Source organism: Somniosus microcephalus, chromosome 1 (assembly GCF_052327205.1).
Source record: "Somniosus microcephalus isolate GS21.2 chromosome 1, FLI_Smic_1.0, whole genome shotgun sequence".
NCBI lineage: Eukaryota > Metazoa > Chordata > Chondrichthyes > Squaliformes > Somniosidae > Somniosus > Somniosus microcephalus.
The window spans coordinates 13,337,877-13,354,824 of NC_140987.1; the positions used below are offsets into that span (position 1 = coordinate 13,337,877).

Here is a 16,948-nt window from a genome sequence, read left to right on the forward strand (position 1 = left end):
CCATCTACAAGGATAAGTCAGGAGTGTGATGGAATACTCTCCACTTGCCTGGATGAGTGCAGCTCCAACAACACTCAAGAAGCTCGACACCATCCAGGACAAAGCAGCCCGCTTGATTGGCACCCCATCCACCACCTTAAACATTCACTCCCTCCACCACCGGCATACCGTGGCTGCAGTGTGTACCATCTACAAGATGCACTGCAGCAACTCGCCAAGGCTTCTTCGACAGCACCTCCCAAACCAGTGACCTCTACCACCCAGAAGGACAAGGGCAGCAGGCGCATGGGAACACCACCACCTCCAAGTTCCCCTCCAAGTCACACACCATCCTGATTTGGAAATATATCACCGTTCCTTCATCGTGGTTGGGTCAAAATCCTGGAACTCCCTCCGTAACAGCACTGTGGGAGTGCCTTCACCACACAGACTGCAGCGGTTCAAGAAGGCAGCTCACCACCACCTTCAAGGAAAATTAGGGATGGGCAATAAATGCTGGCCTTGCCAGCGACGCCCACATCCTATGAATGAATCCAAAAAAAAATTATTTATATCTATTTCAATGAAAATAACTGATGTAAAGAACATAACGTAACTTGTATTTTTGTAGTGCTTGAGTGCAGGAAGATGTCTCAACGCACTTCACATTATGGAGGAAAAAAAGCTATGAGTAAGCATTCTGCAAAACCAGAATACAAGGAAATCAAGGGGTAATGGATTTTCCTTGGAACTCCCACTCCTGCTCGAGCTTGCACTGAATCTTTGCGAGATTGAAAAGAACACCGTTTAACTGATAATCGCATTGCTTCAAGTTCAGAACAAGCTACACCTCGTAGAGTACATTTTCTACTCCAGAAAAAAAAAATCCTATTTTCTTACACCTCACCATAAGCCGTGGCAAGCCAGGGTGGGACCCATGTGCTACTGCAACTTCCTCACATGCGCATTAATGTGCAACCTCCACACAATGGTTGGACCTTGGAGCACAACCACAAGAGTTTGAACTCCACGCATGTGCACAAACAGATTTTTATGGTATTCTTGGGAGGTTTTTGTTGAGAACTACCAGACGCCATTAAGCTGCTAACTCCCATTGGTAAGCAGGATCGTTGGGTGGTACTGCAGAAACGCCGATGGTTGGAGTGTATGTAGGAACATAGGAACAGGAGGAGGCCATTCAGCCCCTCAAGTCTGTTCCGCCATTCAATGAGATCATGGCTGAACTGCGACCTAACTCCATATACCCGCTTTTGCCCCATATCCCTTAATACCTTTGGTTAACAAAAATCTATCAATCTCAAATTTAAAATTAACATTGATCTAGCATCAATTGCCATTTGTGGAAGATGTAAATATTGCATCACGCCAAAAAAGCAAACAGGGCTGAAAGGGGCAAACTGCAGTCATCAGAATGGGCCGCTGGGCACAGCCAAGTGGCATAAAATCTCTCCAGTCAGAGAATGCTCTGGAGGTGGGGCTAATCCGGATCAGGAACCCAGATGTTTTGCACTCCTTGGTCCAGGGGCACAGAGGATAATCCATTCAAGATCTGCAAGCTCATGGAATTGAATCTGGAACCTTCTGATCTGCATGAAGCTATCAAGGGAGTTACTGGAATAATTCACCATCTAGTAGGTGGATGGAGTTAACGTACAGATCAGCCATGATCTCATTGAGGCAGAATAGGCTCGAGGGGCTGAATGGCCTACTCCTGTTCCTATGTCCCTATGAAAGCACAATGCTAGGCACTATGCCTTTTCGCACAAAGCTATCAGCCAGTGTCAGTCAGTGGCTCAATTGGTAGCACCTTCGCCTGAGTCAGAAGGTCGTGGGTTCAAGACCCACTCCAGAGACTTGAGCACATTAAATCTAGGCTGACACTCCAGTGCAGTACTGAGGGAGAACTGCACTGTCAGAGGTGCCGTCTTTCGGATGAGACATTAAACCGAGGCCCCATCTGCTCTCTCAGGTGGACGTAGAAGATCCCATGGCACTATTTCAAAGAAGAGCTGGTGTCCTGGGGCCAATATTTATCCCTCAATCAACATCACAAAAACAAATTATCTGGTTATTATCACAATGCTGTTTGTGGGAGCTTGCTGTGCGCAAATTGGCTGCTGCATTTTCTACACTGCAACATTGGCCACACTTCAAAAAGTACTTCATTGGCTGTAAAGCGCTTTTGGACATTTGGTAGTCGTGAAAGGCGCTATATAAATGCAAGTCTTTCTTTCTATCAGGGGAGCGACTGAACTATAAGCATTTTAATTCAGCATATCACATTCCATGGATACTTGTAATTATAATTTTCACAAGAATCCCTTAGAGTACACGGAAGGATTTATACGTCTATCATTTTACAACTATAACCAATAGGAACAATGCAAAACCATCTGCATGATTGTGGGAAGAACCTCCAGACACAGCTGAGTCACAGCGTATGTCTTAGATTTCCTCAAATACAGGAAACTAACCTCCACAAACTCTACTCACTGCAAATGACATTACTTCCCATATTTAAAGGGAAGGGTATCTAACAGAATTGTCTTTAAATTGATAAAATTGTTGGTGACATTGATATACTGTGCTTTAGTTGGCACAGCTCTGGAAGGAACACAAGTTTGATCTGCGACAAACAGAAGCAGAGGGATTAGTTTTATTTACATATATAAGCGTGTGAAAGGTCGCTTTATCTGTCACACCACATGGAGCTGATCCTCTCACTGGGTTATCTCACTAAAAACTCTTGTTTTCATGCAATACATTCCTACTGAATTTTATAACCCCAGGTTGAATGTAGAGGGGGCGGTGCTGGTGCGGTTATGTTACTGGATTAGTAATCCAAAAAACGAGAGCTCAAATCCCACCATGGCTGTTTGTGAATCTGAATGCAGTTTTTCTGACTGATTCCAGAGATGGTGGGATTGTCCTATGAGGAGAGATTGAGGACACTGGGCCTATATTCCCTAGATTGTAGAAGAGCGAGAGGTGATCTCATTGAAATATAGAAAATTCTTGCAGGGCTCAAGAGGTGGATGCTGTGAATCTAGAACCAGGGGTCACAGTCTCAGAATAAGGGATCAGCCATTTAGGACTGAGATGAGGAGAAATGTCTTCACTCAGAGGGTGGTGAATCTTTGGAATTCTCTGCCCCAGAGGGCTGTGGAGGCTCAGTCGTTGAGTATTCAAGACAGAGAGCGATAGATTTTTGGACTCTAGGGGAATCAAGGGATATGGAGATCGGGCGGGAAGGTGGAGTTGAGGTCGAAGATCAGCCATGATCTTATTGAATGGCGGAGCAGGCTCGAAGAGCTGAATGGCCGACTCCTGCTCCAATTTCTTATGTTCTTATCGTATGTAGAAATTGAAGCAATCCAAGGGATCAGATTATCCTGAAAACAAATTCTCGCTACGTCAAGTTTACTTGAAGGTGCTAACTCATGCTGGACTACAGCTGCATGAGCGCCAGTCATCCTCTGGTCCACCATGGCTGGCGCCATTCTTCAAGCATGTGCCTAGACAGCAAATGTGGGCGGACTATTCGACTGTGGGAGCATCATAGTGGAGCCCAATAATATCCGTATCCAATGTCCACTGGCATGCACTCTTCAGCTCTTGGTAGATTTTTGCACCTAATTTGGAATCTACTTGCTTTTCTGGGGAAGGGGAGAAGAGAAAGATAGAAGGAAGCTCTCCCATCATCACCATCAAATCAACAAAATGTCCCAGTTTGTCATTATGTTTGGAAACAGTACAATGAAAGTCAATCACTGATGTACTAAGAATTGTTCAGTGACAGCTCTATCAAAAGATGCCTCGGCGGGCCTCCTAAACAGAACATGCCTTCGCCCCCTGCAGAAACTTTAAGGGACAGCTCTCCCAGATGGTCAGGACAGCCCTGTTAAATGATTTAGTTGAACTCAACTGGGGTAAAAGTAGGAGCAGCACAACTGGGACCAACTAATGATGATGACAAAAAAAAACAGCCAGAGTCAGCACCTCCCCACTACAGAAGCGGAGAAAACTGGAAGGGGTAGTGAGCAATGTTCCCTCTAAGCTCCGCGCGTGCGCGGCCCCTCAGTACTCTGCGAGATACCGTGCAGGCCGCTCAGTACTCTGCGAGGTACCGTGCAGGCCGCTCAGTACTCTGCGAGGTACCGTGCAGGCCGCTCACAAGCTTTTCCATTTGAAATACTGCGTAGGCGCAGGAATTTCAAAGGACCACATATTGAAATAAACAGGTCGTGCACAACCAAGACAATTTAGAGGGAACATTGGTGGGGGGATACTTCACTGCATCTCCAAAAATAAAAGTGCCCTTTATTACTGTCCGTTATGGTGGTTAAAAAAAAGACTGTTAAACCTAAAAAAAGCTACATACATTTGAAAAACTCAGGACGAAAATGGTCAAGGCCATTCATGACTGAAGAAGTCACAGCTCCCTTTCCATTCGATGGGATTCCAAGGTCGAGGGATTGCATTATACGATTCTGTCCAATTTTTCCGTGAAAAGCACTAACCAACAGTCTCGTGTCATAGAATGATACAGCACAGAAAGAAGCCAGTCGGCCCATCGTGCCTGCGCTGAGTCTTTGGTAGAGATATCCAATTAGTCCCACTCCCCTGTTCTTTCCCCATAGCCTGGTCAATTTTTTTCCCTTCAAGTATTTGTTCAATTCCCTTTTGAAAGTTACTACTGAATCTGCTTCCACCACCCTTGCATTCCAGATCACAACTTTTTCCTCGTGTCACCCCTGGTTCTTTTACCAATCACCTTAAATCTCTGCCCTCTGGTTACCGAAACTGCACTGAAAACACTTTCTCCTTAATTACTCAATCAGAACGGTTCATGATTTTGAACACCTCTATCAAATCTCCCCTTAACCTTCTGTGCTCTACCATCCGGACCGGGTGACTTTTCCATTTTGAGGACTGTTAACCTTTTAAGTGCTTCCTTGTTGTCTATTTTTATCCTATCCAATATCGCTACTACCTCCTGCTTTACTGTTAGTGGCAGCATCCTCTGCTCTAGTGAAGACAGGTGCAAAGTTCTCATTTAGTACCTCAGTCATGCCCTCTGCCTCTACAAGATCATCTCTTTTTTAGTCTCGAATCAGCCCCACCCTTCCTTTGACTACCCTTTTACTATTTGTGTTTATAAAATACTTTTGTGTTATCTGCTAATCTATTCTCATACTCTCCCCTCTGATTCCCTTTTTTAGATATCCTCTGTACTTTCTATATTCAGCTTGGTTCTCTACTGTATTATCAACCTTACATTTGTTATAAGACTCCTTTTTCTGTCTCATTTTAATCTATATATCTTTTGTCATCCAGGGAGCTCGAGCTTTAGATGCCGTTCCTTTACCACTCATGGGAATGTGTCTATTCTGTACCCAAACCATCTCCTCTGTGAAGGCCTCCCATTGCTCATGTACTGTTTTGCCTACCAATCCTTGATTCCAATCCACCTGGGCCAGATCCCTTCTCAACCCACTGAAGTTAGCCCTCCTCCAGTTAAGTATTTTTACGCTTGTTTGTTCCTCGTCCTTTTCCATAATCAGTCTAAACCTGATGATATTATGCTCACTGTTCCCCAAATGTTGCCCCAGTGAAGAATGCGCCACTTGCCCCACTTCATGCGCCAGAACTACATCCAACACTGCTTCCTTCTTCATTGGGCTGGAAACACACTGATTAAGAAAGTTCTCTTAAATACATTTCAGGAATTCCTCCCCCACTTTGCTCTTTACACTGTTACTATCCCAGTCTATATTATGATAATTGAAGACCCCATTATCACTTCTCTGTAGTTATTGCATCTTTCTGTAATTTGCCTACAAATTTGCTCCTCTATGTCCTTCCCACTATTTAGTGGCCTATAGCATACACCCAGCAGCATAATAGTGCCTCTATTGTTCCTTAATTCTAACCAAATAGACTCTGTCTTTGAACACGCAATTACATCATCCCTTTCCAGTGCTAGAATAGTTTTTTTGATCAATACTGCCACCCCACCACCCTTCCTTTTTCCTTCCCTATATTCCTGAATACCTTGTAGCCAGGAATATTAAATTCCCAATGCATCACTTCTTTGAGCCAGGTCTCTGGTATTGGCACTGTATCACAGTTCCATATGGCGACTTGGACCGGCAGTTCGTCAACCTTATTTACCACGCGACGTGCATGCACGCCAAACCCACCTTAGACTGTCTCACATTTGTCCGCTGTCTGATCCCTCCTATTTCTGAACTACTCGCCTCTCCCAGTCCTCTGTGCATCTTGTTTCTCCTCTTTAATGTTTCATCCTGGTGCCCATCTCCCTGCCAAATGAGTTTAAACCCTCCCCACAGCACTAGTTAACCTCCCCGCAAGGACACTGGTCCCAGCTCTGTTGAGGTGCAACCCGTCCACCTTGAACAGGTCCTGCCCGCTATATAACTGGTCCCAACGCCCCAGGAATCTGAAGTCCTCCCTCCTGCACCATTTCTCCAGCCACACGTTAACCTGTTTTATCTTACTATTCCTATAATCACTAGTGCGTAGCACTGGAAGGATCCAGAGATTACTACCTTTGAGGTCCTTCTTTTTAATTTCCTCCTGAGCTCCTGAAACTCTGACTGCAGGACCTCAACCCTTTTCCTTCCTGTGTCATTGGTTCTCACGTGGACCACAACTTCTGGCAGTTCCCCTTCTTTCCCCCACCACCCCCCCCTCAAAATGTTCTGCACCCTCTCAGTAATGTCCTTTATCCTGGCACCAGGGAGGCAACACACCATGCAGGACTCACTTCAGCGGTTGCAGAAATGTCTATCTATCCCCCTGACTATAGAATCCCCTAGGACCACTGTATAGTTACATTTTGCTGTTCCCCCTGTGCAGTTATTTGCCCCATGGTGCTGGAGATGTGCCCTAAACTGCACTCCCCCAGGATTCATCACCCTCACCGCTATTCAACACTGAAAGCCGGTTATGTGAGCGCCACAATCCCAGACGATTTCTGCACTGCCTGCCTCTTCCTACCCTGCTGGATGGCCACCGATTTACTATCCTCCTAAGCTCTCTCTAGCTGTGGGGTGACCACCTCTTGGAGCGTGCGCTCCTGAATTCTCAGCCCCAGTAAGCCCTGCAGTGACTACAGCCACTCCTCAACCTCAAACTCTGAGTTTGAGCAACTGGAGGCACTTCCTGCACAGGTGGTTATCCAGGACACATGGAGTATCCTAGAGTTACCAGACTAAAACTCTAACTTACTTATGTTATATATACACATTTTAGTTTAGTTTAGTTACACTACTTATTATTCAGTTATTTATCTATACCAGATTTTTATTTCATGCAATTCATATCCCTTCAATGTTGGTATCCTGTACTTAATTAAAATTTTATTCCCTTAGATTTAATTAATTACTCTGATTATTTATATTCTGCCCATCGAGTCTGCGCCGGCTCTTTCGAAGAGCAATCCAGTTAGTCCCACTCCCCGCTCTTTCCCCATAACCCTGCACTTTGTTTTCCTTCAAGTATTTATCCAATTCCCTTCTGAAAGCTACGACTGAATCTGTTTCCACCGCCCTCGTGCATTCCAAATCCTAACCACTCATTGCATTAAAAAGTTTTTCCTCATGTCCCCCTTTGGTTCCTTTGCCAATCAGATCACATTAACAATAAACAACATATTTACTGTTACCCCATGGTTTAAATTACTTAGCATCTCCTTCCCCCCTCTGCACCGAATTCCCACTCATCAAATTCCCGTCGCCACTTTTGTTTAGCAGAATCTCCCAACTGTGTGCGCGCAGCTTGCTAAGGTAGGAGTGCTTGGCTTAAGAAATAGGAGCAGGAGTAGGCCAATCGGCCCCTCGAGCCTGCTCCGCCATTCAATAAGATCATGGCTGATCTGATCCTAACCGCCAATCCACTATCACAGAACCATCTCCTGAATCTAACAGAATTAGACACACAAAATAGGAGCAGGATCAGGCTACACGGCCCCTGGGCCCGCTCCGCTACCCACAGGGCCATGACCATTCCGAACCTAGACTCATATCCAATTTCCTGCCCGCTCCCCATAACCCTTAATTCCCTTTACTTCTAGGAACTGTCTATTTCTGTTTTAAATTTATGTAATGATGTAGCTTCTACAGCTTTTTGGGGCAGCATATTCCATGGACCTACCACCCTCTGAGCGAAGTAGTTCCTCCTCATCTCAGTTTTGAAAGAGCAGCCCCTTATTCTAAGACTATGCCCCCTAGTTCTAGTTTCACCCATCATCGGGAACATCTTCCCCGCATCCACCCGATCCAACCCCTTCACAATCTTATATGTTTCAATAAGATCGCCTCTCATTCTTCTGAACTCATTCTTCTCAACCTCTCCTCATATGTCCATCCCCTCATCCCCGGGATTAACCGAGTGAACCTTCTTTGTACTGACTCGAGAGCAAGTATGTCCTTTCTTAAGTATGGACACCAAAACTGTACGCAGTATTCCAGGTGCGGTCTCACCAATACCTTGTACAACTGAAGCAATACCTCCCTATTTTTATATTCTATCCCCCTAGCAATGAAAGCCAACATTCCATTGGCCTTCTTAATCACTTGCTGCACCTGCATACTAACCTTTTGAGTTTCGTGCACCAGGACCCCCAGATCCCTTTGTACTTCAGTACTTTCCAGTTTCTTGCCATTAAGATAATAACTTGCCCTACGATTTTTCCTGCCAAAGTGCATAACCTCACACTTTCCAGTATTGTATTCCATCTGCCAAATCTCTGCCCACTTACTTAGCCTGTCTATGTCCCCTTGCAGGTTTTTTATGTCCTCCTCACTCACTACTTTCCCTCCCATCTTAGTATCATCTGCAAACTTTGATATGTTACACTCGGTCCCCTCCTCCAAATCGTTAATATAGATTGTAAAGAGTTGGGGACCCAGCACTGACCCCTGCGGAACACCACTAGTTACTGATTGCCAGTCTGAGAATGAACCATTTATCCCAACTCTCTGCCGTGATTTTTTATCTTAAGCAATAATCTTTTGCGTGGCACCTTGTCAAATGCCTTTTGGAAGTCTAAATACACTACGTCCACTGGTTCCCCTTTATCCACCCTATATGTTACTTCCTCAAAGAACTCCAGCAAATTTGTCAAACATGACTTCCCCTTCATAAAACCATGCTGACTTTGTCCTATTAAATTATGATTATCCAAATGTCCTGTTACTGTCTCCTTAATAATGGACTCCAAAATTTTACCTACCACAGATGTTAGGCTAACCGGTCTATAGTTTCCAGCCTTCTGTCTACTGCCCTTTTTAAATAAGGGTGTTACATTAGCAGTTTTCCAGTCTGCCGGGACCTTTGCGGAGTCCAGGGAGTTTTGGAAAATTATTACTAATGCATCCACAATCCCTACCGCCACTTCCCGCAAGACCCTAGGATGTAAGCCATCAGGTCCAGGTGATTTATCCGCCTTGAGTCCCATTATTTTACCGAGTACCACTTCCTTAGTGATTTTGATCGTGTTTAGCTCCCCCCCCCCTATAGCCGCCTGTTTGTCCAGTGTTGGGATATTCTTAGTGTCTTCAACTGTAAAGACTGATACAAAATATTCAGTGTTTTTGCCATCTCCATATTTCCCACCATTAATTTCCCGGTCTCATCCTCTAAGGGACCAACATTTACTTTAGCCACCTTTTTTCTTTTTATATAACTATAAAAACTCTTACTATCTGTTTTTATATTTTTTGCTAATTTACTTTCATAATCTATCTTCCCTTTCTTAATCAATCTTTTTGTTATTTTTTGCTGTCTTTTAAAGACTTCCCAATCCTCTATCCTCCCACTAGATTTGGCTACCTTATATGCCCTTGTTTTTAGTCGAATACTATCCTTAATTTCTTTACTTAGCCACTGATGGCTGTCTTTTCTTTTACACCCTTTTCTTCTCAGTGGAATATATATTTTTTGGAAGTTGTAAAATAACTCCTTAAATGTACACCACTGATCATGTATCGTCTTACCCTTTAATCTATTTTCCCAATCCACTCTACTCAATTCCGCTCTCATACCTTCATAGTCTCCTTTATTCAAGCTTAGCACGCTTGTTTGAGATCCAACCTTCTCACCCTCTAATTGAATATGGAATTCAACCATGTTATGGTCACTCATTCCAAGGGGATCCTAAGAACACTGCCGGTCACAAAGCCTCCAGATAGTGCAACAGCCCTTTAAAATAATACATCATAACCAGTAGTTTGCTGGTTTAAATTCACCCGTTTGGACCCCGCATTGGAGAGCTGTTCCTTCTAACTCCAACACAAGCGACAAACCATTAACATTAAGTACAAAACTGCAATGTAAAGACTGAGCAGTCTGCAATCACTTTAAATGAATTCCACGATTGGAAAGGGACAACTTGACTCCACTATGTTTAAAAAAAACAAATAGTAACAGATGGGGGTTTTTTTGGTCAATGAAGACACAATTGCTCGTCTTTAATCTTGCTACTTCTACCGCACTGCTGTAGTACATTCAGCACCAGCACCAGGTACAACGTAAAGGCACGACACATGATAAGAGTACAATGTCGCGACACCCTGAGTGCCGGTGCCTCTCACTTTGAAAGCAAATGCTGTACGAGTTGTGCAGAAAATGAGAAAAACCACACCAGAGATATTGGTGACTGACTGATCAGCCGGCACGGCAACCAGTGCGAAACTTGCGGTTCCTGTAGCGGCCGTGGGTGGATGCACCAGTGGACAAGACGCCTCGGTCATCCAGTCACCCTCCGTATGAGGCTTGCTGGGACACGGACACGGACACAGACACGTACAAAAACCGAGGTTTCCTAGAGTACAAACCTTCATTCCCGGTGATTCCACGCGTTTATTCCAAACCCCTCAGTTCGCAGGGTTTAAGAACAAATTCTTCGGTGGGCCATTCCGATTGAAAAGGGCCAGAGCTACGACACCGTGTACACTTACTTTTTCCCCTGTTGCGTAGAAGTTATTAATCTGCTCAATCGGAGCACAGCAAATTGATGGGCAGGATTTTAAATTCCCTTCCCTCCGCTCCCGGCCCCGCCCCCAAGTATGAGCAGATGGGAACTGGCCGCAAGTAGTTGCAACAAAATCCAAATGCGATTGCAAAAATATATGTACCATTTAAAAATAAATAACCTTTAGCGCTACAGAGTCTCAATGTGGTTATGTGAAAGTTTCTAGAAAGTTGAAGGGAGAAAACATCCAAACGCATTGAAGAGGAAGTTCAATTTAAAATCACAGAATCACAGAAACCCCACAGTGCAGATAGAGGCCATTTCGGCCCATCGAGCCTGCACCGACACATATCCCACCCGATCCCCGTAACCCCACGTATTTAATCCCCCTAACACCAAGGGATCGGTGCTGGGTCCCTTGTTGTTTGTGATCTACATAAATGATTTGGATGAGAATGTAAAAGGGATGATCAGTAAGTTTGCAGATGACACGAAAATTGGTGGGGTGGTAAATTGCAAGGAGGAAAGCCTCAGGCTACAGGACGATATAGACAGGTTGGTCAGATGGGCAGAAAAGTGGCAAATGGAATTTAACCCTGAAAAGTGCGAGGTGATGCATTTTGGACGGACAAATAAGGCAAGGGAATACACAATGAGTGGTACGACCCTAGGAAGTACAGAGGGTCCTCGGTGTACAGCAGAACAAGTAGGTGGTTAAAAAGGCATATGGGATACTTGCCTTCATTAGCCGAGGCATAGAATATAAGAGCAGGGAGGTTATGATGGAGCTGTACAAAACGCTGGTGAGGCCACAGCTGGAGTACTGTGTGCAGTTCTGGTCGCCTCACTATAGGAAGGATGTGATTGCTTTGGAGAGGGTGCAGAGAAGATTCACCAGGATGTTACCTGGGATGGAGCGCCTCAGCTATGAAGAAAGACTAAACAGGCTGGGGTTGTTTTCCTTGGAGCAAAGAAGGCTGAGGGGGGACCTGATTGAGGTGTACAAAATGATGAGGGGCATAGATAGGGTAGATAAAGAGGAACTTTTCCCCTTAGTAGGGGGGTCAATAACAAGGGGGCATAGATTCAGGGTAAGGGGCAGGAGATTTAGAGGGGATTTGAGGAGGAACTTTTTCACCCAGAGGGTGGTTGGAATGTGGAACTCAATGCCTAAAAGGGTGGTAGAGGCAGGAACCCTCACAACATTCAAGAAGCATTTGGATGAGCACTTGAAATGCCATTGCATACAAGGCTATGGACCAAATGCTGGAAAATGGGATTAGACTGGACAGGGGTGGATGGGCGGTGCAGACACGATGGGCCGAAAGGCCTCTTTCTGTGCTGTAAAACTCTATGACTCTATGACTAAGGGTCAATTTATCATAGCCAATCAACCTAACCCGCACATCTTTGGACTGTGGGAGGAAACCGGAGCACCCGGAGGAAACCCACGCAAACACGGGGAGAATGTGCAAACTCCACACAGACAGTCGCCCGAGGCCGGATTCGAACCCGGGTCCCTGGCGCTGTGAGGCAACAGTGCTAACCACTATGCCACCGTGCTGAATTATCGTGGAAGCAACCGAAAACAGATATTTTAAATATTGTAACAGCCAAATAAATTAATTTGATTCCTTAGACAACGTTGAGAGCTTTTTTTTAATGTGTTGCATTTAATATAGCTCAACAATTAGAGATTTACAGTTCTGTAGCGCTACTCAAACAGGGCCGTGGAAACCAGGCAAGGGGAAAGGGGAGGGGAGGGGGGAGAGATATCATCGAACAGAATCACAACACAGGAGGCCATTCAGCCCATCGTGCCGGTGTCGGCTCTTTGAACGAGCTCTCCAATTAGTCCCACTCCCCTGCTCTTTCCCCATAGCCCTTTTCAAGCATTTATTCAATTCCCTTTTGAAAGTTACTATTGAATCTGCTTCCACCACCCCTTCAGGCAGTGCTTTACATAAGAAATAGGAGCAGGAGTAGGCCATACGGCCCCTCAGGCCTGCTCCGCCATTCAATAGGATCATGGCTGATCTGAATCTAGACTCACGTCCACTTCCCTGCCCTCTCCCCGTAACCCCTAATTCCCTTATCTGCTAGGACAATGTCTATCTCCATTTTAAATGTATTTAATGTTGCAGCTTCCACAGCTCTCTGGGGTAGCAAATTCCATAGATTTACTACCCTCTTGAGTGAAGAAGTTTCTCCTCATCTCAGTTTTGAAAGGGCAGCCCCTTATTCTAAGATTATGCCCCCTAGTTCTAGTCTCACCCATCAGTGGAAACATCCTCCCCGCATCCACCCGATCAAGCCCCCTCACAATCTTATATGTTTCGATAAGATCGCCTCTCATTCTTCTGAACTCCAATGAGTAGAGTCCCAACCTATTCAACCTTTCCTCATAAGTCAACCCCCTCATCTCTGGAATCAACCGAGTGAACCTTCTCTGAACCGCCTCGAGAGCAAGTATATCTTTTCTTAAATATGGAAACCAAAACTGCACGCAGTATTCCAGGTGTGGCCTCATCAATACCTTGTATAACTGCAGCAAGACTTCCCTGCTTTTATACTCCATCCCCCTTGCAATAAAAGCCAAGATTCCATTGGCCTTCCTGATCACCTGCTGCACCTGCACACTAAACTTCTGTGTTTCATGTACCAGGACCCCCAGATCCCTTTGTACTGTAGCACTTTGCAGTTTCTCTCCATTTTCTCTCCATTTAGATAATAACTTGCTCTTTGATTTTTTCTGCCAAAGTGCATAGCCTCACACTTTCCAACATTATATTGCATCTGCCAAATCTCTGCCCACTCACTTAGCCTGTCTATGTCCTTTTGCAGGTTTTTTATGTCCTCCTCACTCACTGCTTTCCCTCCCATCTTTGTATCGTCGGCAAACTTGGATATGTTGCACTCGGTCCCTTCCTCCAAATCGTTAATATAGATTGTAAAGAGTTGGGGTCCCAGCACTGATCCCTGCGGGACACCACTAGTTACTGATTGCCAACCCGAGAATGAACCATTCATCCCAACTCTTTGTTTTCTGTTAGATAGCCAATCTTCCACCCATGCCAGTATATTACCCCCAATCCTGTGATTTTTTTTATCTTGATCAGTAATCTTTTGTGTGGAACCTTGTCAATGCTTTCCAGATCACAACTCACTACGTAAAAAAAATTCTCTTCATCTCCCCTCTGGTGCATAGAGTCTACAGCACAGAAACAGGCCATTCGACACAACTTGTCTATGCCAGCATTTAGGCACCACAGGAGCCTCCCACTTCTTTCCACGTAACCCTATCTGCAGCTCCTTCTATTCCTTTCTTCATGTGCTTATCTAGCTTCCCCTTAAATGTATCTGCCACATTCCACATTCTAACCACTCTCTGGGTAACAAAGTTTCTCCTGAATTCCCAATTGGATTTATTAGTGACAATCTTATAATTATGACCCCTAGTTTTGGTCTCACCCACAATTGGGAACATCTTCTCCATCTGAAATCTGTGTCCTCCGATTACCGACCCTCCTTTCAGTGGAAAAAGTTACTCCTTATTTATTCTATCAAAGCCCCTCGCAAATTTGAACACCTCTAGTAAATCTCCCCTTAACCTTCTCGACTCTAAGAACAAGCCCAGCTTCTCTAGTCTATCATGAAGGGGTGAAACCATGGTTCCGAGAAGGGTCTTTATGAACCTTTTGAAGGTAGGAAATCTAGCTGACATGCTTTCAGGCACCGAGATAGTGGCTGAAGAACCGCTAATGATAGTGAAGAGGAGAGAGAATGAGGGAATGGAAAATATACCAGTGGAGGGTGTTTGCAGGGACATGTGAGCTGGAGGAGGGGCGAGGCTATGAAGGGATCTGAAAATGAGGACAAAAATCTTAAAATTAGTTTCTCTGAGCCTCGGAGTTGAGGACTGGGGAGATGGGGACGTGGTCTTTAGTACAGGTGATATAGTATCTCAATAGGGGTACTGTAACCAAATACATAAGGGTACTATTGAAAAGAAGATAAATTATCCTAGTTCAGTAAAATCTATCACCAAGTATCTACAGAATCTGATACACAAGGTGCACCATTCCCCTGCCCACCTCAATTTTCTCCCTCCTCTCCTGATGGTGCGGACTCTCATTGGGGTACAGCTCCAGAGGTTAGTCAATCCTACTGTACCTCGCCCAAGTGCCCATTCTTCAAGTGTGAGCCTAGACACTGAGCGTCAGTGGGTAATTCAACTGTGGACAGCATCACAGCCGAGCCCAATCCTGTCCTGGCCAAACATTAACCACAAGCGCTTCCCAGGAGCAAGTGATTAGGAACGAGAACACTGGTCGATTTATTTCCCCTCACCCTAGCCCAGCACGAAAGCCAATGGTTGCCTCCCGGCTGTGACTGGGAACTGACCTCGGACATGCTGTTCTCTATGACCTATTACTACACCAGGTGTTACGCAATATACCACTGGGGAGCAGCAAGTACAAATGAAGGCTGCACCACTTTCATTACTACAGGACAAACCGTTCACATTGGGTCAAACCTTTCTCATACAAACAAGCTGATCTCCCGTGGTACTGCACACCAGATTCAAGACCAAGTGTAGCCTTCACGTGAAGCTGGGTTAGAGGGCAGAGATAGTTGGATCAGGGCAGCATGAATATAACTCAGTCCTTAAAAAAAATCCCTTAGCAGAGAGGTCAATCACTAGATTTAAAGTAATTGGTAGAAGGATTAGAGGAGAGTTGAGGAGAATTTTTTTCACCCAGAGGGCAGTGGGGATCTGGGATGCACTGCCTGAAAGGGTGGCAGAGGCAGAAACCCTCATGGGAATTAAAACGTACTTGGATATGCCCTTGAAGTGCGGTAACCTGCAAGGCTACGGACATGATGGGCCGAATGGCCTCCTTCTGTGACGTAAATTTCTATGATTCAATTTGAAATCGTACATTCTGTCCTTATTTTATTTCCATTATAAATTTCTATGCCTGCATTTATAAAAGGAAGAAGTTGGCAGGAAGTGCTGCATACAAGATTTTTTATATATTATAGATTGGTATAAAGTAGAAGTGGATCGCACCATGTTGTAAAATAATTTGAACTGGGTTATAGATACTTGATGAAGATTAGATTACAGAATTCTTCACACAAAGGGTAGTGGCAATCTGGAACTCTTCCCCCCCCACCAAAAAAAAACTGTTAAGGCTGGGGGTAAATTGAACATTTACAATTTGAGCTTGATAGATAGATATTTGTTGGGTAAGAGTATTAAGGGTCACAGAACCAAGGCGGGTAGAGAGAGTTAAGATACAGATCGGCCATGATCTAAATGAATAGCGGAACAGGCTCGAGGAGCTGAATGGTGGTCTCCTGTTCCTAAAATGTATTTGAATGCTTTTGCACGTAGAAGTCAATATTTATGCCATCCTAGTATGCAATTATGTTTCAGATGTGTGACTTATGCATTGATCGCAACTGTACAAATGAGATAAATCCCAATTTGTAAAACTGATCATTTTTCCACCTCCTCTTCTGCAAGCTGTAAAATGGATGTCAGAATTTCCTGGTCTTAAGTTACTAATAATTCCAGATGATCCTGCAGTAACAGCATCAAAACCACTAGTCTATCTGCATTATTGTCTTAATGGATTAATGACAAGGAGATAGCGGTCAGCATTCTCATTCACAGCACCAAACATAAGTAAAGGCAGCCCACAAAATTCAAATTATATATTTTAAAATACACCCCAGATTGGAAGTATGGCAGGAGCCCAACTCAACATTCATCTGACGGATACTCAACTTCACTCCTGTGGCTTATTACTCTATTTAGCACCATCAAAGGCAACTCTCGAAGATAAATCAGACACCAGTGTCACTGGATACATCTAAAGCATGCTTGGGAGTTTGACTCAATGCCCCTTGCTGTCGGCAGTACTCCAGCTGGGTCCAGCA

The 16,948-nt window shown here is 44.6% G+C and overlaps 1 protein-coding gene across 3 annotated transcripts in view; it reads right to left on the minus strand.

Moving 5' to 3' along the window:
* lifra (LIF receptor subunit alpha a) overlaps positions 1–16,948 on the minus strand; it is a 229,468-nt gene that overhangs the window by 118,137 nt on the left and 94,383 nt on the right. Inside the window, exon 1 of one of the 3 annotated variants that reach the window (XM_085967272.1) lies at positions 10,863–11,015. The exons of the other annotated variants lie outside the window; for them this stretch is intronic. The gene's annotated coding sequence lies outside the window, so the exon portion shown is untranslated. Of the gene's footprint in view, positions 1–10,862; positions 11,016–16,948 lie in introns of those variants that run through there. 3 annotated transcript variants of the gene reach the window in all.